Source organism: Schistocerca nitens, chromosome 1, assembly GCF_023898315.1.
Source record: "Schistocerca nitens isolate TAMUIC-IGC-003100 chromosome 1, iqSchNite1.1, whole genome shotgun sequence".
NCBI classification, from domain to species: Eukaryota; Metazoa; Arthropoda; class Insecta; order Orthoptera; family Acrididae; genus Schistocerca; species Schistocerca nitens.
In genome coordinates this window covers 1,180,110,504-1,180,135,496 of record NC_064614.1, presented here as the reverse complement: position 1 = coordinate 1,180,135,496, position 24,993 = coordinate 1,180,110,504, and the positions used below count along the sequence as shown (strand labels likewise).

The window sequence follows — 24,993 nt, the reverse complement described above, 5'->3', positions numbered from 1 at the left end:
GCTTCTCCGCGGTCATTTCCGGTGCGGTTCTCCTCTTGCTACCTGCGACGGTCGTTCGCTGCAGTACGGGAAGCCAGGATCCGTTGACCTTAAGGCTTTCCTCTTTCTTGTTCAAACTGTTCGCGTGTTTTTGTATTTCTACAGCTTCTCTGAACAAGCGCGTGTGATAGTGGTTCTCTACAGCCAGAACTTCCGTGTCGGCGAATTTTATTACGTGGTCGGTCTCATTCAGTGCGTGTTCTGCCACGGCCGATTTCTCCACGTGCCCCAACCTGCAATGTCGCTTATGCTCCTTGATCCTGGTGTTAATGGATCGTCCAGTCATCCCGACATAAACTTTTCCGCATGTGCATGGTATGCGGTATATTCCCGACATTGAAAGTGGGTCTCTTTTCTCCTTCGCCGATCTAAGACACTCTTTGATCTTCCTTGTCGGTTTGAAGATCGTCTTTACGCCATGTTTGCGCAATATACGGCCGATTCTGTCCGTCACTCTGGGAATGTATGGCAGAAAGGCCGTACCCGACATTTCTTTTTCTGGTTCCTTACTTCGCCGAGTGTTTGGCTCAGTTACACTTCTAATATAATTTGTGGAGTACCCATTGCTCCTCAGGACTGTTTCCAGGTGTTGCATTTCTCGTTTGAGGTGTTGCGGCTCACATATTCGTCCTGCTCTCGTTACGAGCGTACTAATCATGCCCCTTTTCTGGCTCGGGTGGTGGTTTGACAGTTTGTGCAGGTATCGGTCCGTGTGAGTCGGTTTTCGATACACGCTGTGTCCCAGGTTTTCGCCGTCCCTTGTGACCAGCACATCTAGAAATGGCAGTTTCTTGTCCTTTTCTACTTCCATGGTAAATGTTATGTTGGCATGGAGGCTGTTCAAGTGTCTTAGGAAGTCACCGAGCTGTTCTTCACCATGGCTCCACACCACGAAAGTATCATCGACGTACCTGTACCACACCTTAGGTTTGCAAGTGGCCGAGTCCAGTGCCTGTGCCTCGGCGTGAATAGCGAGTAATTACAAATATTCTGAGTGAATTTTGAGGCAACGGCCTTGCCGCAGTGGATACACCGGTTCCCGTCAGATCACCGAAGTTAAGCGCTGTCGGGCGTGGCCGGCATTTGGATGGGTGACCATTCCGGGCCGCCATGTACCGTTGCCATTTTTCGGGGTGCACTCAGCCTCGTGATGCCAATTGAGGAGCTACTTGACCGAATAGTAGCGGCTCCGGTCAAAGAAAACCATCGTAACGACCGGGAGAGCGGTGTGCTGACCACACGCCCCTCCTATCCGCATCCTCAACTGAGGATGATACGGCGGTCGGATGGTCCCGATGGGCCACTTGTGGCTTGAAGACGGAGTGCTTTTTGAGTGAATTTTGAAGGAAATTAAATCTTCTACAACGCTGGTTAATGTTCATTGTGCACAAAACTGCACTTAAAATGCCGTTATGAAACCGCTGACATATCTAACTTTTTTGCGATTTCTTGACATTTTTGTATACTTCCACAATAGTTGTTCCGAATTTTTGCACCATGTTATATAAGAAACACGCAGGAAATTAAACGCTTTTTAAAACTGACAACGGCATATTTTTGCTTAAAATGCACTGGAAGCGCGTCACTGAGCAAAAACTGAAAAGTGTAGCATTTCGTAGCGATTTCTTCAAGACGATGGATAACGCACAAGGGGGAGACGATCTTACTGTTGGATTTCTCACGAAAGCGGTTATACATATAACATAACTGAAAAACAAAGTTACTCCAGTTTTGCAATCCAATCCCTCTCTGTACTGGGTTATATAACGCACTGTGGTTTTACTGCTCCATTACTTTCTATCGAAGTAAATCTGAATTTAATGTAACTACCGGCGTATTACCTCTTAGGCGCTATTTTCTGAAAACAAACACAAATGCAATCGAATACAATCATTACAGGCAAGAGCGTATAAATAATGCTTTTTATAGTAAAATAAATAAACAATGAAATAATAAATAAATAGATATACTTTTACTATCTTTAATTTTAGCTAGCTCTACTCGGCAACGCTTTGCTTAGGTCAGAAAAGAAAAAAAAGAGAAAGCACACTTTCTTATGTACATGGGAATCGGATGTCAGTCCTAATCTCCTTTTTCCCTCTCCCCCTCCCCTTTTCTTTGTCCAGCTCATTTTCCTTCCCCTTCGCTCAAACCATCACCTCATCCCCCTTTTTCTGTCCACCTTCTTCTCCCTCCTCTCTTTCCACATGTTCCTGCCCCCCTCTCTTTCTCCATCTTCTCCTTCCTGTTTGCTATGTCCATTTCCTCCCACCTCTTCGTCCCCTCTGGTTATATAGTTTGTATGTGTCTAAACGTTTATTACAGTAACGTGTAAAAATTTGAAGTAAATCGGGAAGGTACATTTTGAGATGTTTGGTGACACTGTTTTCCCTTTATATATATATATATATATATATATATATATATATATATATATATATATATATATATATATAGTAAAATATACCTATGTTAATAAACTAGGCGTCCGCAGCTCGTGGTCTTGCGGTAGCGTTCTCGCTTCCTGCGCACGGGGTACCAGGTTCGATTCCCGGCGGAGTCAGGGAGTTTCCTTGCCTCGAGGTGACTGCGTGTTTTTGTGTTGTCTTCATCATCATCATTCATTCCCATTACGGTCGGAGGAAGGCAATGGCAAACCACCTCCGTTACGACCTTGCCTAGACGGCGGTGGGGGTCTCCCGCATCGTTCCCTACGCTCCTCGGAGTATGGGACCTCATCGTCATCAATGAACTAGGTACGTTAGAACACTCCCGTATTAGAATTAAACGTTATTCAAAATTTCACGCCAATCTGTCAAGAAATTTCGGAGGTTAACGATTTTGAACAAACCAACGTTATTAAAAATTTCAAGGCACTCGATCAATAACTTTCGGAGATTGAACAAACCAACACCTACATTTTTATAACGTTCCCCTTTTATTACATATATACCAGATGGCGCTCCAGTAGATATGTAAAGCAAGTGAGTTTACGAATACAGTGTTGTGACAAGATTTCAAACCAATCTCTGGAGAACTTTCGGAGATTTAAGAGTATCAAGAAAAGAAATCTATGTTTGAGCTTAAATAGAAACTGTAAACTTCCTAATCACAAATCTGGTAAGACTTTCGACGGAATACTGTGAAAGTTTGACACAACGCTGCTATGGAATACGTATGTGCTTTTATATACCAATTTTTAATACATATTTTTTAAAGTTAGTAATAGGGAAACTTTATTACAAAAATCTCATAAAAGAAATAGATACCAAAAAGGCACCTGTATTAGAATGCAACGTTGAGTCAAAATTTCAAAGCAACCCTTGAGGAGCTTAAGGAGATTTGATATTTTGAAGAAACGAACGTCTACATTTGTACTTATGTACAAAATGTAGATGTTCCTAATCGCAAATCTCAGAAAGCTTTTGACCGAAAGCTTTATATTTTGACACAGCCCTCTGCATCTACATGGATACTCTGCAAATCACATTTAGGTGCCTGGCAGAGGGTTCATTGAACCACTTTCACAATTCTCTATTATTCCAATCTCGTATAGCACGCGGAAAAAATGAATACCTATATCTTTCCGTACTAGCTCTGATTTCCCTTATTTTATCGTGGTGATCGTTCCGCCCTATGTAGGTCGGTGTCAACAAAATATTTTCGCCTTCGAAGGAGAAAGTTGGTGATTGGAATTTCGTGAGAATATTCCGTCGCAACGAAAAACGCCTTTCTTTTAATGATTTCCAGCCCAAATCCGGTATTATTTCTGTGACACTCTCTCCCAATTTCGAGATAATACAAAACGTGCTGCCTTTCTTTGAACTTTTTCGATGTACTCCGTCAGTCTTATCTGGTAAGGATCCCACACTGCGCAGTAGTATTCTAAAAGAGGACGGACAAGCGTAGTGTAGGCAGTCTCCTTAGCAGGTCTGTTACATTCTCTAAGTGTCCTGTCCATAAAACGCAGCCTTTGGTTAGCCTTCTCCACAACATTTTCTATGTGTGCTTTCCAATTTAAGTTGTTCGTAATTGTAATATCTACGTATTTAGTTGAATTTACGACTTTTAGATTAGACTGATTTACCGTGTAACCAAAGTTTAACGAGTTCCTTTTAGCACACTTTTCGTTATTTAGGGTCAACTGCCAGTTTTCGCACCATTCAGATATTATTTCTAAATCGTTTTGCAATTTGTTTTGATCGTCTGATGACTTTATTAGTCGATAAACGACAGCATCATCTGCAAACAACCGAAGAAGGTTGCTCAGATTGTCTCCCAAATCGTTTATATAGATAAGGAACAGCAAAGGGCCAATAACACTACCTTGGAGAACGCCAGAAATCAATTCTGTTTTACTCGATGACTTTCCGTCAATTAGTACGAACTGTGACCTCTCAGACAGAAAATCGCAAATCCAATCACATAACTGAGACGATGTTCCGGAAGCACGCAATTTTATTAAGAGCCGCTTGTGTGGTACAGTGTCAAAAGCCTTCCGGTAATCCAGGAATACGGTATCGATCTGAAATCCCTTGTCAATAGCACTCAGCACTTCTTGTGAATAAAGAGCTAGTTGTGTTTCACAGGAACGATGTTTTCTAAACCCGTGTTGACTGTGTGTCAATAGACCGTTTCCTTCGAGGTAATTCATAATGTTCGAACACAATATATGGAATAGGAGTTATATTTTTTTATAAATTTAATAACAGGGAGACACTGTTACAAAAAAATCTCATAAAAGTTATGTATATATATTTATATATTATATGTCATATATTAAAGAAATAGGTACCTAAAACACGCCTGTATTAGAATGGAACTTTATGTCAGAATTTAAGCAATCGGTCAAGAACTTTCGGAGATACACGATTTTGAACAGACATTTACATTTTTTTTTATGTAGACTGCATATCGCTATGTGATGTGCTATTCTAAGTAGATAGTCAACGAAATGTACCAAATAGCTGTGATCTTTTCCTAGTACAGACAGACATAGATATACTCACGCCTATATTCTCGTTTGTAATACCTAGCTTAACGTAGGAAAATACTTACTACTTACTTTTACATCAAGTCATAAATCGGGAAGAATGTTGGGGACTAACTGTCTGTTAAGCTACTGAAGCCGTCGAACCACCAAACACCAAGCAGAATCACTGACACCTCTGAGCAAGACAAAAGAAAGCATGTGACTGGCTGACCGGCCCGTGCCAACCTGTGACGTGAATCACTTGCGCTCGCCCCCGACCACAGACACGCGCCACTACTAGCCGGGCGCACAGCGCTGCACCGCCCGACTAATAATATTAAACGAATAAAAGTTTGAAATTCTACATTTTTCATTGTACATATTTTAGCTCTTGAGCAACACGGAGCCTGCGAATCACTGGTGGGGTCTAGTGCGTTTAGGGAACAGTGAGTCCTTATTCAGATTCAGATTACTTATTGTTACTACTGTTTATCTTAAATGTATGCAGAGATAATTCGTCGTTGTATAGTCATAACAATGGATATTCAATATTTCTTCCGTCATGATGCCAGAATATTACATAGTGACGTTTGTAAATTTTGGTTTGGTTAAATTACTTACCGATGTTGTACATTATCTCTTACCCCTCTCTGCCTATCTCCTCCCACCCCTCCGTCCATGTTGTCTTCGCCCCCCCCCCCTCCCCCTCTCTCACCTTGAGTCTTGTTTATTGTTATTGCAGCCGGCCGCTGTGGCCGAGCGGTTCTAGGCGCTACAGTCTGGAACCGCGCGACCGCTACGGTCGCAGGTTCGAATCCTGCTCGGGCATGGATGTGTGTGATGTCCTTAGGTTAGTTAGGTTCAAGTAGTTCTAAGTTCTAGGGGACTGATGACCTCAGAAGGTAAGTCCCATAGTGCTCAAAGCCATTTGAATATTTTTCAGCGAAATAAGTTGTAAATATACACTACATGAATAAGACGTCACTCAATCAGTGTGATTCCACTGTTTTTAAATGTATTTCATGAAAATTCATGTGTCTTAGTAATTTATTAACGCAAAAATCTAACAACTGTTTCTAAAATTATGTAGAAAATAATTAAAAAATGTTATCCTTTCGACACTTACAATTGCTTTTCACCGCTTGGAGCGCTAGTGTCGCTCCAGCTGTCAAACGGTTAACACTTTCACACCAGAGAGTGTCGTGACTGTTTGTATTAAACTGTTTACAAGCGCGAAACTACGACTGACTGATTTGTGTGGCATTCTTTGTGTTCTGGGTGTTACAGTGGCTGTAACACCCAGAAGCCACCAAGTGTTCCTCAAACAGGCAAGGGGTCTTATTTTTAAAGCGTACTCGTTCTTCAAACGTAACGCAGTTTCAGGCAATCCGGTGTGGGGAAGTTACCAAAATGCAGAAACGCACTGCGGTGGCCTATGACGAAATTGGTGTACGAACTTTCAGATGAATTAGCAAGAGGCCAAGCTGTGTCGGCAGGCAACAGGAAGAAACTTAGCATGCCAAAGGGCGTAACAGGAATCGACGACTTCGGTCGTGATGTTTTATGTCGAAAAATTATCGAATTTTATGAAAGAGGCGAGTCCCCCACGTCAGCGATATTGCTCCCTCTTCTGCGTGAAGCTACTGGGATTGAAGGAAATGCAAGGTCAATGCAAAGAATATTGAAGAACATCGGATTTAAATGTGTAAAATCTAATGAGGTACGGAAATTTTTAATGGAACAAAGTGATATTGGTGCTGCTAGGATGACGTTTCTAACAAGGGAAACACCCCATCGCACCCTCCTCACATTTAGTGGTAATATGGCACAGTCAAAAATACAGATCAAGCACGGGAACAGGAAAAAGGTGTAGCGAACTGTGAGAAAAGATGCAAAATAGAAAGTGAGCAGTCCAAGCACAAAATATGCAACATAGAGCGATTTACGCCAGTAACGAGGTCGTAGTTGTGTGGTCACGGTGTTGGACTGTAAAACGGAAGATCAGTGTTCAAATCTCCCTCGCACCTCTCTTTTTCACGAAATTACAAACTTTGTCCGGCCACTGACGTGTCTGTTTTCCTTCAGTAGGCTTGGCACTTGCCGTACTGTACTTTGCTGTATATGGTAAGAATATATTACCTTCGCAAGTGAGCTATGTTACAACAAAGGAATTCAAGAGTCAAAACTTCCAAAATGGAACGTAAGAGTCATAACATGTGGTACTTGTAGGTCAAATAAGAGGTACGTACGTCTAGAGGTCCCTTCCTTCCTCGCTGTTGGAAGCGACCGTTACACCACAGAACACAGACACAGATTTAAATACAGTGAACAGTCACATCAATGGCCGGACGGACAGTTCAAAATTTTGTGAAAAAAAAGCGGGACACGAGGGAGATATGAACCTCGTTGGGGTTGGGTTGATTTGGGGGAAGAGACCAAACAGCGAGGTCATCGGTCTCATCGGATCAGGGAAGGATGAGGTTCTCAAAGGAACCATCCTGGCACATACTTGAAGCGTTTTAGGGAAATCACGGAAAACCTAAATCAGGATGGCTGGACGCGGGATTGAACCGTCGTCCTCCCGAATGCGAGTCCAGTGTGCTAATCACAGCGCCACCTCGCACGGTATGAACCTGGCTCTCCCCCCTCCCACTCCAACACCGTGACCACATATCCACGACGTCATGGCCACCAAAGCTCGATCGATGTTGCGGATTTGAACTTCGACCGTTCACTGTTTCAGTTTTGCTTCTTTTTTCACAGTTCGGGACACTTTTCTGTTTTCGTCTTTGATCTGTGTTCAGTTTTTGACGGGCTTTCTGCTGGACCATCTTACCAGTAAATCTGAGGGGGTGCGATGGGGATTTTCGATTGTAAGAACAATGCATGAAGTCAAGTCAAAGGGAATTTCACCAGTATGCTACTTGCACGAGACTTGGCTAAATCAAAACCACACTAGAAGTTTAATTTGGTAAACAACAGAGGGACAAGGCTGTTTGGAAGTTAACAGTGCGAAAAGGAGGGCGTCTTATAATATGTCCCGCCGGTTCCGTTGCTACCGGATTTGTGCATCAAAGTAAACCTGTATTCTGATCAAAATCGAAAACCAACTCTGACTACCATTCCGAAATGAACAGAGAAACATTTCGAGAATTGTTTCAGAATCAGCCGTTGCCTTAAAAGATCCAGGCTCTGTCTTTGTTATGGATAATTCCAGCTATGACGTTGTTATACTAGACAGGCTTCCCAGTACAAACACAGGAAAGTTATTCTTTCACACCTGCGAAGTAAAATTATACGAATTCTTGAAATAAAGACCAGAGCAGAGCTGTTGGAGCGTGCTAAGATTTCAAAAGGCGGCGATAAAAAAATACGAAATTATTTCCATAGCTCTGCAACATGGCCACAATCTCATACGAATACCACCTATAACAGCCATTATAATCCAATAGAACCGGTGTAGGCACAGGTGAAGAGATACGCGGTAGATAAATACGCTACGAGAGTCGTTCAATAAGTAATACCACAATTTTTTTTAAAAAAAAAAAAGCCATTAATATAAATGGACAAACGTCCCTGTTGGTACTTCACATTTGATGTTTGTTCTGTGCGCCGGTGAAGTTTCGAACCGTTCAGGCAGATGGCAGAGCCGCAGTACAGCGTCAAAATGGCGTCTATACACGACTCACGTTACAAGCAGCGTGCTGTTATTGAATTCTTGTACGCAGAAACAGAAATCGTGGTAAACATCCATAAGCGTTTGTGTGCAGTGTATGGCGATGCTGCAGTTGATACGAATACAGATGGGCGATGGGTAAACAAAGTTACAGCCTCAGGAAATGCAGAAACAGAGCTCCATTATCAGTCACGCTCGGGACGTCCTGCCACGGCCACTTCTCCAGACACGCTGAATCGTGCGGATGCCATTATTCGTGCCGACCGGCGCATCACAACTCAACAATTGGCTCTACAGTTGTCGGTCGGCATTTGAAGTGCGCCTGCAATGATCGAGACTCTCGGATATTCAAAGAGCTGCTCACAATGGGTTTCACGAATGCTCACGGCGGACCACAAGATTCAAAGAAAGGCCATTTCATCTGAATTGTTGGAGCGTTTTGAAACAGTCGGAGAGGCCTTTCTATTGCGGATCGTTACGGGGGACGAAAGCTGGGTGCACCACTTTGCGCCGGAAAGTCCATGGAGTGGCGTCAGCCTCATTCACCACAAAAGAAGAAATTCAAGACAACACCCTCTGCCGGAAAAGGCATGATGACAGTCTTCTGGGATTGTGATGGCGTCATTCTAGTGGATGTGATGCCAAGAGGGTCAACCATCAATTCCGAGGCATACGTGAAGACACGTTTTTGACGTGTTCGATCGGACAAGGATCCAGCAGAAATCTTGCTCCAACACGATAATGCCCAGCACACAAGTCTGCGAACCCGGGAACACAGCACCATATTGGGTTGGACATCATTGCCTCATCCACCCTCCAGTCCGGTCCTGGCACCCTCTGACTTCCATCTGTTTGGGCCGCTTAAAGATTCTCTACGGGGAACACTCTTTGCAGATGACGAGAGTGTCAGTCATGCAGTGAAAACATGGCTACGCCTCGAGGACAAGAGCTTTTACCAGCAGGGAATACACACTCTTCCACAACGTTGGCGTACGGCCATAGAACGTGTTGGAGACTACGTAGAAAAATAGGACATGGACAAGACATGTTGATGTATATTGTCACCAAATTCTGACTCTAACAGTAAATATGTTCTGAGAAAAAATGTGGGGCATTACTTATGGAACGACCCTCATACGTTTAAAGTAGCCGACAGTGAAAGACTGATCCATGAAGCAACAGATAGAATCACCGTTGCTGATTTGGAACCTTGTGTACGTTACACTGACAAACTGGAGAAAGAAGATATCCAGAAGGAAGTTGTTAGAGACGAAATAACGGATTCGTTAGTTGTCAATCTGGCACCCACGTCCAGAGACTCCAGTTCTGAAGGCAATGGCAGTGAAACATCTGAATAAAAAGGTAAGTGAACGGAATGAAAATTTATTTTGTAATTTTCACTAAACGATTACTTTCCTGTCTAGCTGTCTGTGCAGTAGAAAGTAGTTCAGAGCATAATCTGTTCTTTATTTACTTATCCCGCTCTTCTGACTGCAGTACAACACAGAAGGTTCTTTAAGGACCAATTTATTAAAGAATCCATTCTGCAGTGCGAGAATCTGTATCACTGGTTTCTTTTCGTGTCTTTATGACAGGGAAAGACTGAATACACATTCCATTCTTTCATGTGAATCTCATACTTATTAATGAATTTATGCCAACTGCTTTGCCGCAGCGGTAACACCGATTCCCGTCAGATCACCGTAGTTAAGGGCTGTTGGGCTTAGATAGCACTTGGATGGGTCACCGTCCGAGTCTGCTGAGCGCTATTGGCTGCACCCAGCCCTTGTAAGACTAATTGAGGACATACTTGACTGAGACGTAGCGGCTCTGGTCAAAGAACTGACTACGGCTAGGGAGCGGTGTCCTGTATGTAGGAAGATGGTGACTATGCAGCTCGTTAGAATGAAATTACGATTAAATCAATACAGATGAATACTCTTAACTGCATATACGTCAACGGGGACAGTTGAAAATGAGTGCCCCGACCGGAACTCGAACCCGGGATCTCTGTTTACATGGCAGACGCTCTATCCATCTTTTTTTTATATTCCTTGTTGACCTTATTTTGTTCTATTTTGTTCGTTGTATATGTTCGGGGCGGACGTCTCATGACACCCGTTCAGGTTGTTCGTTGATCCGTTTTTATTACAGAGGGTAGCTAACCGTCTGACCGAACACGCTGAGCTATCTGAGCCACCGAGGACACAGAGGATAGTGCGACTGCAGGGACTTACCTCTGACATGCCTCTCGTGAGACCCACATTCACAACTTATTGTCCCGCTCTGTATTCGCAGTACCCCTGCCCATTACACTCATTACTCGCGGCTTGACCGATTCCCGCAAGAGTTCGGGCAATGTGTATGCTTGCAGGAATCGGTCAAGCCGCGAGTAATGAGTGTAATTGGCAGGGGTACTACGAATACAGAGCGGGACAATAAGTTGTGAATGTGGGTCTCACAGGAGGCGTGCCAGAGATAAGTCCCTGCAGTCGCACTGTGTCCTCGGTGGCTCAGATTACCGGCACGGTAACTCAGCGTGTTCGGTCAGGGGGTTCGTTGCCCTCTGTAATAAAAAAAACTGAGTAAATGGATTAGCGACGAACTGAAACGGGTGTCTTCCGACGTCCGCCCCTAGCAGATACAACGAACGAAAACGAACAAAATGAGATTAAAAAAAAAAAATAGAAAAAAGATGGGTAGAATGTCTACCATGTAAGCAGGTGATCCCGGGTTCGAGTCCTAGTCGGGGCACACATTTTCAACTGTCCCTTTTGACGTATATCAGCGGTGTGCTGATCACATGCCCCTCTGTATCCGCAGCCAGTAAAGCCTTTCGCAAGAGAATGACACGGCGGTCGGTCGGCACCGTCGGGCTTTCCGAGACCTATTTGGACGTAGTTTAATAAATTTATCACGAAACGGGTCGTGGCACACACTCAAGCAGACCGTAGCGAGATGCTATTGCAGCTGTCCGTGTCGTACCCGCCGTCTACGCACTCTCAGCCGAGCTCACAAAGCAGCAGTCCTTGCGAGCTGTGCGGCTAGAGGCTATTAACGACGTCGCCGGCTATACGTCATCAGTGCACAAGCGCTAACTCATCTTGATAATAATGGGGAAGGCAGTCGATAGTAGTCTTGTACCAGGAACCGTTCAAGCATCTGCCTGATTGATTTGCGGAAACTATAGCGTATCTACAACAGAATGACAGGATGGTAATCTGAACTTTGCACTAGCCGAGTACCTTTAAAATCTGAGCCACTGAACTGCCTTGGTAGATACACTGGCTCAAATAGATCGTAGGGAACTTTATGCTGGAAACTGGGGTATCTTTAGTTTAATAAACAATACTAGGTTGGCATAATAAACGTGACCCGCAAATATTTACAATAAGACACCGGCAATATTTTCTGGTGTTCGCACTCTTTTCGGATATTTACAATTTTCATTCGCTACAGAACTCGTTTGGCGCAATTTTGCCACTAAGTTTGGCGTTGCAGACTTGGCTGGGGGCTTTGCCGAAACACTTCCACGTTTAAACTCTTGACCAAACAGTTCGCAGGAGAGCTTCTGTGAAGTTTGGAAGGTGGGAGACGAGGTGCTGGCAGAAGTGAAGCTGTGAGGACGGGGCGTGAGTCGTGTTTGGGTAGCGCAGATGGTCGCCGGCACGGTAGCTCAGCGTGTTCGGTCAGAGGGCTGCGTGCTCTCTGTAACAAAAAAACTGAGTCAAGGAATCAACAATCAACTTGAACGGATGTCTTGTGACGTCTGCCCAGACTATACGCAACGAACTATATCGACAAGAAAGAGAAACATATGGTAGAGCACTTGCCCGCGAAAGGCACAGGTCCCGAGTTCGAGTCTCGGTCCGGCACACAGTTTTAATCTGCCAGGAAGTTTCATTTCTCCACACGTTTTCTACGAATTGCGATTTGCTTAACACTCGACAGTGAAAACGTCTTGTTTTATCGTGACCACCATTTTGTGTTACACGTCTGCTCCTCTTACGTTCTCAAACGTAATGACACAGCGAAGTACTCGGAACAGAGCATGAAGGAGTCGCGCGCGCGCAGATATGTGACAGCAACCGACTGGTGCATCGATGACGCGGTTTCAGGGATTAGCTGTGATGGGCAAGTCTCCTGTTCATTAATAAGGCTCAATTCTGCGTCACTCTTATGAATATTTTCCGGGCCAGTCTTCTTTTGCTCACCCTCAAATCATATAATTACAATTATTGTAATGGCAATTATAATAACTAGGCTTGCAATATTCCTTGGTTATCATCCTATTGGGTGATTTAATGCACGTGCTGGATGGGGAAAAAGATACAGGAATGTTATGGAGCGCTACCCGGAACATATGAAGGGCTTGTTTCAATAGTGGTACAAGTCCATTTTTGTTCATATTGAGATACAGACTCCTAAAGTTAAATGAGGGCTGAAAAATCTGCAGTTGAGATACCGGAAATATTCAAGCATATGGCTTCTTGCTAGAGATGAACCTTTCTTTCTGTTTGTTTGGCTCATTAATTTCAGAAGTATTATAGACAGAAAAGTGGAGGTAATGGAGTTGTACCACTATTGAAATAAGCCCTTCATATATGGACCAGTAAAGTTGGAAATGGATCGTTGAATTATGTGAAAATCTTAATTTGTACTGATTTCCACATATTGTCGCCAACTACCCAGAAAACAAACATCATGACTAGGAATATTTCAAACAGACCATGTTGCTATATCTCGGAGGCGTTGTCCAGAATTAATCAATGTTAGATTCAGAAAGGAGATAAGCATACACATGATCAATGTGTTTCTGTCACATTCGTCAGACTATTACCTTCGAATATAATGAGCAATACAAACGCTGTATCAACATTCGACATCAAGAAATTATTAGAAAAAGAAAATAAATTTAGAGGGCTTACTCGACCAACAGAGAAAGACTTCGAAAATACAAAAACGCAATTGGTACAATTTGTAGCTGGGATGAAAAAAAGAATGAGAGACGAATATTAGGATGATAATTTCGAACAAATATTGAAAAATCGTTTGACTGCTTGGAGAAAATACTACATAACTAAGAAAGAAGCAAAAAGTGGCACGGATAAAATCTTATGACCAAAATCAGCAAAGAAAATACGCAGGGAGACGCGAAAGTACGAGAAAGAACCATTGAACAAGATGGAACACCACAATTATCTAAATAAGTACAACGCAAATTACAGATACTTTTAATAAGATGATAGGCTACAAGGATACATCCCTTCCCCTCCAATCCCTTCCACGGATTTGAGAGTAAAGATGGAAGCTGTACAATTTCAAACGAATAAAACTGTGAAAGCCTTGTCGAAAACTTTAAGACGCTTCCAAATTGTGAAAAACCAACTAACCCAATTAGAATTAATAAACCATGAGGTCAAACATCCTTTCCCAACGCCTCTCTCAGTTTTCGAAGGAAAGATGGCATCTTAGCAACGTCAAACGACTAAAACTGTAAATTCTTTCTGAAATACCTTCAGATTTTTCTAAATGGTGAAAACCCAACGAATCCAACTGGAACTAATAAATCATGAAATCTGAAATCAGTGGCCCCTTTTCCGGAATGCTGTGAGATCAAAGTCTCAGACGACTAAAAAGCAACAGGGCTGCATGAGAAGACTCCATACTAGCACAGTTATGGAAACTTATGCCTGAAGAACAAGTAGATGCTTTAAAAAAAACCGTAGTAAACATATGGGAGAAACAAGAATTAAAAACGACTGTGAAATATCATTGATTATACTGCACATGAGAAAGGAAAAACTGTAGAGGTAAATAAACATCGTGGCATCTCATTACTCCTAGTAAGGTACATTGTCCATCCTATAATGCCAAAGGCAAGCCGCGCATAAACTGCGAGAATTTCAAGAACAGCTGTCGTAAAAACGTCATATTACAAACACTGTCAAAAACTTGTGGAACAAGTAATTCATTGTAATTTACGAGAAAAATATCATATGGCATTGGTAAGCAAATGGCGTGATGATAAAGTGGAAAAAAGGTCGAAAATAACAAGACTGCTCTTCCAGACTTGTGGAACTCTGGAATACAATACACCGCACATTACAATCGCGGAGTAAATGATGGATGTTGATCGCTATTCCAGCCAGTAGTAGCACAGACGATAAACGATGGAAGAAACTTACGAGACACGAAGACCTGACATTGAACTTCAGAATCTCTGGTAACCCAGTGAAAGCGGTTCCGTTAGCTTTTAGCTTATGTGGTGGGCTCTTGAAAACTATTATCGTTGATAAAATACCCACCTGCCATTTATAAAAAGTCACTTTTCTTATATCCACACACATTATCCGACACATCAAGCAGTTCCAGACACTGATGATGAAATATGAAATCTAGCGTAGTGACCTTCTTGCCTGTGTTATCTGTTGTGTTTTAGCCAATAATAATAATAATAATAAACATGTAACATCACTCTGAATGCCAAAAGATTCAGATGAATTGTTTCCGCTAACGGGATGATTTAGTTTCATTGCACGGTAAAAAAGTCTGAATAGAACAATCTGAAGATCCATTATTTACTAGGGAAGTCTTTCACACTATAAACGGGACCGGAAAAACTAAAGTACGATGGCCATCCGACACATTGAAGGGTCTCAAAGATTGTTGACCCCACAAAAGTGACAAGATGAATTTGTGGGAAGACAGGATGAACAAGAAAATAAAGCTAACCAATAGCCTATGTACTCTTTAAAGAGCCGAACGAAATGACAATAGAAATAAATAAAGAACGAAAAATTACATTATTCACTCACTTCTTAAAAAGGGAGACAAACAAAATGTCAGCAGCTACGGAGAGGTGTCACTTCTACCAGTGGCATACAAAATATTATCAAACTTTCTAGTGAAGGGATTCGAACAAACTTGAGACAAATAACTGAGAGAAAGCGAGGATGGTTTACGAAAGGTGAGATCCTACACGGAACAGATTTCTAGCTTAAAATTAATAATTGACTACAGAATGGTTACCAGCAGACCAAAAACCGTGTCATTTACTCTTTTCAAGAAAGCATCTGATGCTGTGAAAGAGAAAGAAACTTAAAATGCCTAGAAAATTTGTTATTAAACCAAAATTAGCAAATATAAGTCGTGTATCTCTAAAAAAAGATGTCTAAACTGAATTTATGGGAGAAATATCTCAGTTATTTGAAATAAAAACAAGGCAAGGAAAATGCGCATCGTCTTTACTGTTCACCTGCGTTTTATTAAAAGTTGTAAGGATCTTGAATTTAAAACAAAAAAAAAAGTCACAAAATTGAACCAATAATTCTGTGAAGAAAATAAAATGGAATTAAGATGAACTGGCTGGTCTGTGCGTACGATTTTGTACAAGTTTCAGAAAATCTGACACAAGCAGTTACTCAAATCATTATTCTCGAAAGAATAACTGATGGAAATGGTCTCCGAATTTCAGCTGAAAGAACAAATTTTATGACAAAAATTTAAAAAAATGCAACAAAGTACGTAGAAATACAAACAGGTAAAACACAGCGAGTTAGTAAATAATATAAGGTGGACAGAACAGAGATAACTGGAAGACGTATTATTAGGAAGATGATGAGTTCAATACAAATTACAGATGGTTGGTAAACGAGAAGTAATGAGGAGATATACCAAAATATACAGAACGTATCAGAAGTAATGAGAAAGTGCAGATTAATCTTCTTTGGACACCTCTACCGAATGAGTGAGAACAGGCTAACGAGACAGATATCCCCATGGTCCTGGAAAAAGAAGTCAGCTGAAACATGGATTACAGAAATAAGAAAAGAATGACAAATCAACATCAAAGAATAGGAAATAATAGAAACGTTTATTAAATTTAGAAGGCTTTCAAGGCAGAAAAAATAAAAAAAAACAGTACTGTCAACACGTATGATGGATTTACGGTACACCCGTGTTCTCGTGGGTGACCAGCGTTCGTGTTGGACTAGCGAAAAACCGGTGCCTGGAAACCGAGAGGTCGTGGGTTCGAATCACGGCCGGACTACGGAAATTTTCAGTCTGCTCGTAATCTAGCTTCATCTCTCAAAGATGTGATGAGCCACCAGGAACGACACGTGGTTCGGACTCCACGTTAAACTGTAGGTTCTCTTTCCCCGTTAGATAGCAGGGACAGATGAGGGACACACAGGTCGCCGATGTGGGGTCCAGTTGAAAGACTTGCACCCGGCCATTGAGGCACAAGGCGTTGTTATTGGCAGCGTGCGTGCTGTCAGATTACGGGGGAGGGCCTCATAGGTCAGAGGCTCAGCTCGCTGATAACGCGCACGTGATACGCGCTCGTTTGGAAACCCAACTCCAGTGGGACAGGTCAGGGTATATAAGGCTCCAGTCGCCATTTGGTGGGTTCACCCTCACCAGAGCGACACGTTTGGGGCTTCTCGTACTGCCTCTCCGACCTCTTTCTTGTTTCGACCTCTACTAGCAAGACAACAGGTAAGCTGCCACCCAGTCATGTCTGATATGACTCAGTGCCTGTACACTGGTTCATATTTTTATGGTAGGGAGAGGGGTCTCCAACCGACGTGAGTCAATTACCTGTCTGGCCATTCAGTTTGATAAGCAGACGTCCTTCGCGGTGCGATCGACTTTTTGAAACCATCTATACGGTTATGTATATTACGATCCAAGGTATCACACACTGCAGCCATTCAGCCTGGTGGGCCCTCGTTCGTGAGTAACTGACGAAAAAAAAAATCGGATTTTTACGTGCGGCTGCGGCTCAATAGCATTAAAAAAGTAGTATCATATAGACTGGTTGCGTAGTGTATTTGGTGGGTTAAGGCCTTCAACTGCTTAAAGTTTCTTTTTACTTTTAATTTTTCTCGAAATGACTCTTTGATCATTATTTTTATACAATTAATTGCTTTAAACGTAATTTTTTTATTTCTGTTCCTTTGTCACATCATTTTAATCATCATATCAACTTTTTCATTTACTCTCTTTTTCCATTCTATCATTCTTTTTCCACTTGAAAATTCTTCATGTGTTTTTTATTAATTTTATCTTTTAATTTTGGTTTAATTTCTTTCGTTTTATCATCCTGTTTTTTCGTCCATATTGTTGCATTCATTATTTCTATCCTTTATTTTGCTTGAATTTCGTTTTAATTCTAATCCAGTCTTCCGTTTAAATCTTCATCTGCGTTGTTTTGTCCATAGTGCAGTAGGAATTTACGCTACGTTTTAAACATTTGTATGACGATTACTATCCACAAAGACACACAACTTTTAGCGAGAAATAATTTTTGACATCACTGCACAGTCAGTATAAATATATTATTTCGCCTTTTGTTTTTTAATCGACAGATCGGCATTGTCAAATATTTATATATCATAAGAGATTAATATCACTATATTCACATTCACAAAAATTCCGAGTGGATAAAGAATGATATAAAGATAAAATGACAACAAATAAAAAAGTTCATACGATGTGATAAAGGAACAGAAATAAAAAAATTACATTTTCAGCAATTGTCTGACTGATGTTAAAGCCTATTCAATAAAGATTTTAAGATAAAAAAAATTCTAAACCTGCCGAAATTCAAAACCATACATGAAGGTCTTACCTATTCAGTACACCACTAAACGAGTCCGTGCAATACTACGTATTACTGTTATTGAGCGTGAAGCAAAATTACGATTTTTTTCGTCAATTACGCGAAAGTCAGGGCCCGCCATGGGTGTGAAACTGAGGATCTTAAGGTACGTCACCGTAGAGACGGTTTCAAAAAGTCGATCCCACCGGTGATGACCTCTCGTTATGAGATGTTTCGTGGTTGCTCTAATCACTTGAAAGGCTTGCAAGTTCCCCCTCTCCCCTCCCTCCCAACTCATAAACAAAACGAAATCCCATGTGTAACACAGCTTCGTCTCAAGAAAATCTAGTTTTTCACCCATCTCAATGTCTTATGATGCCATATTTCATGAACTACGTGACGTGCAATGATATAATTTTGCAGGTACATTCAGTGATGTACGTGATTACTATCTGAAAAATGTGTTGCGATTACAGCTGGTGGTACAGAAATGGTCTGAGCACCATGGGACTACACTTCTGAGGTCATCAGTCGCCTAGAACTTAGAACTACTTAAACCTAACTCACCTAAGGACATCACACATATCAATGCCCGAGGCAGGTTTCGAATCTGCGACCGTAGCGGTCGCGCAGTTCCAGACTGTAGCGCCTAGAACCGCTCGGCCATTCCGGCCGGCGGTGGTACAGTAATAACAAATTAAAACGGTTGGCGTGATGCTGAAGTTTTCTACACGAACAGCGAAAATGTAGCAAGTGATAATCTTTTTTTCTTTCGTTATTTCATGAATTGTCCCTGGGAGAAACCTTTCCTAAAGGTTTGAAATTATATGTGAGGTTTGTTGGAACTCGCTAACGGGACGACCTGCTCTATACGTCGTCACTGATTACGTCGAAATTTATGGTGAGTACAGGGCTTGACCAGACGTGAAAGTGACAGAAGTGGGAGCTTCAGATGGAAAAGTGTTGAGAGAGAACAGCATCTTTGGCACGGGTCGGGCGACGCACGAGGCATTTCGTTAGCTTAGCTTCCAGGTAGCGATGGGCGCGGCGGAAACCACAGAACTGTAATGCGAGGGTCGTGCGGTCGAATACCTATGCTGAAACCTCATTTTCAGTTCTTATGTTACGTTGCAAATAAAGTGAATAACCAGAATGAGATTTTCACTCTGCAGGGGAGTGTGCGCTGATATGAAACTTTATGGCAGATTAAAACTGTGTGCCGGACCGAGACTCGAACTCGGGATCTTTGCCTTCCGCGGTAGAGCACTTGCCCGCGAAAGGCAAAGGTCCCGAGTTCGAGTCTCGGTCCGGCACACAGTTTTAATCTGCCAGGAAGTTTCAAAGTGAAATAACGTCCACTATATTGTATTTATCAATACTTTTATAAAAGACATGAAAAGAATATTTATTAATACTTTTATAAAAGACATGAAAAGAATAGGAACAGTAAAATTTAGAATTGGAAATAAATTTCCAAGAATGGATTATAACGTATACACAATATCTTCGTATATAAAATTAAATAATTTCATTGTTTTCAGTTGCTCAGGTGATATTCCCTGTAAAAACAAAGGAAGTTGTAGTATTCTCGGCAGCCTGCACACGTTATTAACACCACATGTTTACAGTTACGCGTAACACATCATATCGCCAAATATTGGTGAGGACAACTCGTGATGTACAGTGGGGCGTATTTTGACGCTGTCTTCTCTGGACGTGTCTTCTCTGGACGTGAATTCTTTTTCCCTCTCAATGAGGAAGGAGTGTTTTGAAGCTGTTTGATTAAATTCTTTTTCTGATTATAAAAAAGGACATCGCAGAGCTCCACTAGCATTTGGGAGGGAATCACTTTAATACTGTACAATGGTAATCTTTCTTCACTTTGAAAAGTGTACTTGTGGATTTGTTTCTCGGCCCACGAGCCGGCCGCTGTGGCAGAACGGTTCTAGGCGCTTCAGTCCGGAACCGCGCTGCTGCTACGGTCGCAGGTTCGAATCCTGCCTCGGGCATGAATGTATGTGATGTCCTCAGGTTAAGTTTGGTTTAAGTAGTTCTAAGTCTAGGGGACTGATGAACTCAGATGTTAAGTCCCATAGTGCTTAGAGCCATTTGAACCATTTGAATCTTCGCACGATTCATTTAACAAGTGAAATTTTCCGTCCTGCGCGGAAAGCTTCATCACATCAGTCAGTTTTTTTTCGTTTAAGGCTGTTCTAAGTTTATGTGTCATGTCTGTTCTTTCGGACATGTTCGAAAGAACAGACACTACATATAAAGAGAGTCAGTGCGGATGCACTCTACGTTCGAGCTCTTATGGGTGATTGCGAATTGCAGAGGGTAATAAGGATATCGGGCAAAGGGCACTACATTAGTAGTGTGTGGATAGGTTGAGAATTTGGGTCTGACGTGAGGCGTGCTAGGGTACTCCGTGCAGCTCCGATGACCACTGTCCGCGGATAGCTTAATGGTCAGAGAATCTGCCTAAGTAGGCGTGAGACCAGTATCCGAAATTTTCAACTTTCCCCTTTGATTTAAACATATGCCCACTAGGAACCAAAGTCTGTTCAGATGGTTCAAATGGCTCTGAGCACTATGGGACAACTTCTGAGGTCATCAGTCCCCTAGAACCTAGAACTACTTAAACCTAACTAACCTAAGGACATCAAACACAGCCATGCCCGAGGCAGGATTCGAACCTGCGACCGTAGCGGTCGCGCGGTTCCAGACTGTAGCGCTTAGAACCGCTCGGCCACCTCGGCCGGCGAACCAAATTGCTTTGTGTCTGTTATAAGTTTTCCAGATTTTGACGAAGTAATGACAACATTCCTATACTAAGCCGTGTACTCATCCACCGTATTTTTAATCGTCGGTCGAAAAGAGTCAGTACTCTCTTATACGTACACGTAGGCGACTATAATTTTACAGAAAGGGTTATAGAGTATTGCGCTGTATACGTGTGGTTACTTCGTTCATATTTCGGCGTATTTGCAGTAGCGCAAAGATTGAAAATTTAAAAAAAAGAAAAATGTTTCCATACAGGAACTCGATCCCACGACCCTTGGATTACCCTTCTGAACTATTTCAGCTGCGACACCCGCTGCCTCGAAACTGCCCTATCATGCATGTGCCATGCCTCGCCCGACCCTCGACAAAAATGCTACTTTTTCTAAATGTTTCGTCATCTGGAGCTCTCAGTTCCGTCACTTTCGTTTCTGGCCAGCTTATACCATAAATCTGGACGAAATCGGTGATGCCCACTAGGTGCGTCCCCTTATAAGTGCTGTCAGTCTTAAATACTGGCTGAATATGATCTGGGTAATTTGCGCGTCATGGGTTACGCTGCCCAAGTTGTATACGCAGTTCCTAACAGTAATACCTGGCTTATTGCGTTACACCTTCAATGTAAGATTATACATCTTAATAAGCGTATTATAACAGCATTTCAAATTTTTAATTTCGGTCGATAATTATGTGAAATACTTAAAACCAAATTTTTGTTGCTCCTGAGAGCTATCAGAAATGCAACCTGCAACAGCGGATTTGATGTAGAACTGGAAATGTTTGGTGCTTGCATATCATGACATTTCTAGAGACCGAAAAACCTCCTCTTTAAGAATCAACATGGATACCGAAGACGGTGATCGTTTGAAACACAGCGTGCTTCGTCCACGAGACCGAAAAAGTAGATACTGGTGTCGAGGTTGATGCAGTGCTCCTTGACTTCCGAAAGGCGTTCGATGCAGTTTAAATAACTTACTGGATAAGGTAGGAAGTACCATTAGGTATTCGCGGATGACGCATTACGAGAATCAAAGCTCTCCAACCCAGCAGCAGCAGCACAACTACAAGCTCTTACAACGACAACAGTAAGCCAAGCGTTACCATGACTGGAAGTGTCTGCATCTACAGCTACATGATTACTCAGCAATTCACAATTAAGTGCCTGGCAGAGGGCTCATTGAACCACCTTTAAGATACTTCTCTACCGTTCCACTCTTGAACAGCGCGCGGGAAAAACGAACAGCCGGCTTATGTGACCGAGCGGTTCTAGGCACTACAGTCTGGATCGAACCGCGGTATTGACCGTCTATGCATGGCTGAACTACAGACAACACGAGTCTTATAGCTCCTTCCTGGTGGAATGACTGGAACAGATCGGCTGTCGGAACCCCTCCGACTAATAAGCGCTGCTCAGGCATGGTTGCTTACATCTTTAGGCGGCTTTAGTGACATCTCTGAACACTCAAGGGACTGCGTCTGTGATACAACATCTACAGTCAACGTATATCTGTAAAAGTTCTGTTAACCAGGGTGATGGAAAACATTTTTGATGTTCATGTTCACTGAAGACTTTGAAATAATGCACATCGGATCACAAAAAGTTTTAATTCCAATTTTTTTGCCTCGGAGGGGGACATCCAACGATACCACACTCGACCCGCCACCCAAAACCCCTGCGTGGCTGCTTTGAAATCTTCAATGGGAACCCCCGTTTTTTATTGCAGATTACGATTCTACGGGAAAATCTACACGCGTTTTGTTTGAAACATTTTCATCCTATCACCACAGATGGCCCTGTAATTGGAGGAATAGAAATGGGTACATGTCGTAACTGGTATGCGGTTCTTCTTGTCTCCAGCTGTTGTGGCGAACTCGATGTTCTCGATGGTTTTATACACTGTCTGTTTAGAACGGCGACGAATTCTCCTGTAAGGCATCGTGGCGGCGTTCAATGCAGTTGCCTGTGCAGCAGCAGCAGCGCTAATGAGCCTCTGCGCGGCTCTCGCTCGCTTATATAGTATAGGCAGTAGCTTGGACTTTTCACAGTGCCAGCGGAACGTTATCCCTACGCGCACACCGGGTTGTTCTAGGGTGTGCGCGTCCGCTGGCGTGCCGCAACGATTGCGTAAGCCAGCCGCAGCTGCGCGAGGTCGGCAAGGTCAGGCGTTAACTCTATTAACAGAACAAAACTGTTGCCTCCTTGAGCCCCCCGGCTGACGCTACAGATCAGTTTGCATACAGATGAATTTATTTATGAAAATACAAAGTACAGTCACCAACAAAAAAATGGTTCAAATGGCTCTGAGCACTATGGGACTCAACTGCTGAGGTCATAAGTCCCCTACAACTTAGAACTACTTAAACCTAACTAACCTAAGGACAACACACACATCCATGCCCGAGGCAGGATTCGAACCTGCGACCGTAGCGGTCGCGCGGTTCCAGACTGTAGCGCCAGAACCGCTCGGCCACCAGCGGCCGGCACAGTCGCCAACAAACTTTACATACTCCATTACCTTTAACCCAAATAAATACAGACTCATTAACAGATATTTTTCTCTCATTACGAGTATACAAAGACAACGCAGAAGGAGACATATAAGCAGATTTACCAAAGTCCTTATTAGCAAGTTCTGCCATATGGTAGGTACGATAGGCAATAATGTGTCTGTCAACAAAACTTTCAAGTCCAGGAACACTAGGTACTCCTGTACCTCCATGCACAATGGCTACAGTGAGCCAACCATTACCATGATCGAAAGCCGGCCGCGGTGGTCTCGCGGTTAAGGCGCTCACTCTGGAACCGCGCGACTGCTACGGTCGCAGGTTCGAATCCTGCCTCGGGCATGGATGTGTGTGATGTCCTTAGGTTAGTTAGGTTTAAGTAGTTCTAAGTTCTAGGGGACTGATGACCTCAGATGTTAAGTCCCATAGTGCTCAGAGCCATTTGAACCATGATCGAAAGTATCGTTAATGTCAATACTAAAATTAAGTCTGCAACCACAGAAAACACAAGGTCCGTCGGCAAGTGCAGTAGCAGCAACTCTCTTAACTGGTATGCGGTTCTTCTTGTCTCCAGCTGTTGTGGCGAACTCGATGTTCTCGATGGTTTTATACATTGTCTGTTTAGAACTGTATCATTTCTGTGACACTCTCTCCCAATTTCGCGATAATACAAAACGTGCTGCCTTTCTTTGAACTTTTTCGATGTACTCCGTCAGTCCTATCTGGTAAGGATCCCACACTGCGCAGCAGTATTCTAAAAGAGGACGGGAAAGCGTAGTCTAGGCAGTCTCCTTAGTAGGTCTGTTACATTTTCTAAGTGTCCTGCCAATAAAACGCAGTCTTTGGTTAATCTTCCCCACAACATTTTCTATATGTTACTTCCAATTTAAGTTGTTCGTAATTGTAATACCTAGGTACGTAGTTGAATTTACGGCATTTAGATTAGACTGATTTATCGTGTCACCGAAGTTTAACGGATTCCTTTTAGCACTCATGTGGATGACCTCACACTTTTCGTTATTTAGGAACAACTGCCACTTTTCGCACCGTTCAGATGTCTTTTCTAAATCGTTTTGCAGTTTGTTTTGATCTTCTGATGACTTTATTAGTCGATAAACGACAGCGTCATCTGCAAACAACCGGAGACGGCTGCTCAGATTGTCTCCTAGATCGTTTATATAGATAAGGAATAACAGAGGGCCTATAACACTACCTTGGGGAACTCCAGAAATCACTTCTGTTTTACTCGATGACTTTCCGTCAATTACTACGAACTGTGACCTCTCTGACAGGAAATCACAAATCCAGTCAATATAACTGAAACGATATTCCATAAGCACGCAATTTCACTACAAGCCGCTTGTGTGGTACAGTGTCAAAAGCCTTCCGGAAATCCAGAAATACGGAATCGAT

General features: G+C 42.6%; 1 protein-coding gene and 1 pseudogene across 2 annotated transcripts in view; both read left to right on the top strand.

Moving 5' to 3' along the window:
- Positions 1–24,993, top strand: part of LOC126200505 (gamma-butyrobetaine dioxygenase-like) — a 312,841-nt gene that overhangs the window by 56,322 nt on the left and 231,526 nt on the right. The window contains exon 1 of one of the 2 annotated variants that reach the window (XM_049936715.1): positions 17,067–17,189. The exons of the other annotated variant lie outside the window; for it this stretch is intronic. The gene's annotated coding sequence lies outside the window, so the exon portion shown is untranslated. Of the gene's footprint in view, positions 1–17,066; positions 17,190–24,993 lie in introns of those variants that run through there. 2 annotated transcript variants of the gene reach the window in all.
- Positions 1,045–1,163, top strand: LOC126211211 (5S ribosomal RNA; annotated as a pseudogene).